Source organism: Rhinopithecus bieti, unplaced genomic scaffold (assembly GCF_001698545.2).
Source record: "Rhinopithecus bieti isolate Rb0 unplaced genomic scaffold, ASM169854v2 scaffold_6712, whole genome shotgun sequence".
Classification (NCBI taxonomy): Eukaryota; Metazoa; Chordata; class Mammalia; order Primates; family Cercopithecidae; genus Rhinopithecus; species Rhinopithecus bieti.
Genome location: NW_016805205.1, coordinates 251,905 through 255,222, shown reverse-complemented (window position 1 = coordinate 255,222; position 3,318 = coordinate 251,905).

Here is a 3,318-nt window from a genome sequence, read left to right as displayed (position 1 = left end):
ATCTATCTATCTATCTATCTATCTATCTATCTATCCATCCATCCATATATCCTGCTAGTTCTGCTTCTCTGGTTGAACCCAGCTTGGTTCATTAATGTCTTCTCTAAGAAATTATTCTCTACCTCCGTATTATGAAGTCATTCTCCTATATTTTTTTCTAGAAACATTATGACCTCAGCTTATACATTTAAGCTTATGACCCATCTTGAATATTCTTTTGTGAACATTGTAGTGTAATTTTTTTCCCTATTTAGGTATTCCGTTTTCCAGTAATGTTTATTGAAAAGTCTTTGTTATCAATATTTAATTACCTTGTCATCACTATCAAAAATTAATTTGTCAAACACATGTGAGTCTACATCTGGAGACAGTAATTTGTTTTTTCTAGTTTTTAAACTTTATTTCTATTTATATCATCATAATTACCATAGCCTTATAGTGTATCTTCAAACCATGTTGTTTAAGTCCTCCAATCTTGTTGGTTGTTTTTTAAAGTTATTGACCATTCTAGGTGTTTTGCATTTGCATATAAACTGTAGAAACAGCATGTCGAATTGTACAAATGAACAATTGCATTTAAATTATTCCTATATAAATTTATAAAAATAATATAATATTCTTATTAATAGTTTTATATCTTTATCCTAAAATATTTCATTACAAATCTTTGATTTTTACAATAAACCCTATCAACTTTCAGTGACTTGATATATATTTTGCTAAGCTTCAAAAACTAATTTATAGGTTGCTGAATCACAAACTTCATACATATAAATGCCTTTGTGGCTTTTCTCCTATAAAAATTCAAGTAAATTAGCTAAGAGTGAATGGAGTGAATTGAGAGTTTCTTTTTTTAATGTTGGGAACCACCTTAGAACCAGCTTTCTCCATGTGCTTCTCCATTCAATTTTTTAAAACTAATTTTCCTACTGCAGTTTATAATTTAAATTAAATTGATTAAGTATGAATTTTCCTGCTGTGCCCCTCTAGTAATTTCTTTGATGTTAAAATTATGTTTGCCTTGCCACTTGGATGTCTTCAGGGAATTGCTCTGAAAAGAATTGGTGGTAATGGCCGAGGTAGCATCTATGATTTTTGCTCCAGCTAATTTTATTCTACTGGGAAGACAATCGTCTTTACAACTGCGTACAAATTAGAAAGTAATAATTTCAAATGTCTATCATCACCTTTTTATCTTAAGCAAGTCAAGTAAATTGTAGGCACTAATGTAAGCTCCATATAAGATAGGATTTTTGACTGTTTCATCTACTCCTATATAAGTAACATTTAGTTCAGTGCCTGGCACACTGGACAATACATATTTATAAAATAAGTGAGTAAATTGCACCCTAATATATTTTAAATGTTCAATATTTAGGTAATTTCATATATTAATATTTCAACAAAATAAAAATTACTTAAAATTTCATGGAACAGAATGCAGAAACCAATTGGCAATAATTTTGTTTACCTTTCTTTCTGAAGCTCATAGCTAGACTTCCATTCTCATCCTCTCTTAGACTAATAATTAGATATGCTAATATGACTCGTCTCTGTCCAATGAAATGCAAGAGAACTAATAAAATCACTCTGAGTTGAAGAGAATGAAACAAGGAAAGGCAGAAAAAAAACAACTTAGACTTGATCATTATTCCTAGGGAAAAAAGCAAAACACCTTTAAATTTGATTACTGGCAAATGAAACTGATTTAAAATATACACGTCAGAAGTATTAAGCAATTAAAGAAATGAAACAATTTTTCGGAAAACTTTACACATTCAATTCTAAGACAAATTTTGAATAGTGAAGTATGCACCAGTAGGAAGTAGGCCACGAAAGCTGTAAAACTCATAAGCAGGGAAAGTTGCCAAAACCAACTTCAGATGTGTCCACGGAGGAAAACGAATGCAAAGAATCTCACAGAAGGTGAATCCATGGGCCACAAGAGACGTGGAATCTTATTCCTTTCAGAGACCAGGAATACAGTCATCTAATGAACTGTGACTGCATCCAGGGTAGGGGACTTTCATAAGGCTTGCTGAAAGATTTCCAAATTATGATGTCCAGAGAATATTGTGTGTTTCTGATGCTTCCTCTTGATTATGAGTTTTTATTGCTCTCTTTGTTTTTGCTCCAACATTGTACCTTGGGTGTATGAAAGGATAGTAGTGGGTGGTTTTCTTGTTTTTGATTTCTAGATTGCCATCACTCGGGGGCATATTTGGGGCCAAGGGGAGGTCAGTTCTAGGCCTGTACACCTCAGAAGATGAAGCTTAAGGCTTGGGAAATAAGTTGGGCTGCATTTTATCAGAAGAGGAACAAAATAAGTATGTGGTTACCAGAAAAGAATGTCCAGGGCAGTGTCTGTTTAGTTGTTCAACTACCTCTTTCCTCCTGGGAATGCAGCTACAGTTCATTTCCCAGCCTCATTTGCAGTTTGGTATGTCCAGATGACTAAATTCTGACCAGTGTCACATCTGGACAATAAAAATGACTTGCATGATGTTCGGCTCTTTTGTTCATCTGCTTGTTGGATGTTGGTGCTGAGGACACCTTTGAAAGTTACACACTGAATATTGTTCAAACCTCCATCAATCTGGTTTCTTGAATTGTTAGTGTTAACGCCCACCCCCTCATGCTAGTTAGTCTTACATAAGTGAGAATTAAACTTTTGTTTAGTGACTGAGGTATGGAAGACTATCAATTACAGTAGTAAAAGCTATTATAATAAACACAAATATCTTTTTGAAGTTGTCTTAGGTTGAGTTATCTGTGAAGTGGAACCCTGAAAAAGAACTTGAATGCAAACAGTTTATTTGGGAGGTTATTGCAGGGTGCAAGTGATAGGGTAGGGGGGTATGAGACTATGGGTGGAAAAAAGACAATTGAGTGTACATTAATGAAAGTATAGAGTGTAAATCTATACTTTTATACTTTATACTTTATTATGAATAGTTAAAAGCCATATACAGAAATAAACACATGCATATGTAATCATACTTAGAGAGACTTGACAACGCACATGTCCACCAGCAGGTTCCTTAAGAAAAATGCCACCTTGGCTAAATGTCAACGCATTTATATACCAGGTAATATTGTAAGCAACTCCCTGACTTTCTGAGAAATAGTGCACAACTTCTTAAAATACCTCATACATGCCTTCATATTCGTTTATTCAAAAATTGTCAAAGATAAATTGCAAAAGAATTGTATTTTTTGAAATAGATATGGGGAATTACTGCTTTACAAAATACAGTTTGGGAAATATTCATCCAATGTAAAGCCTGTTGGCTGGTAATAAAATATTGTAGACCCTAT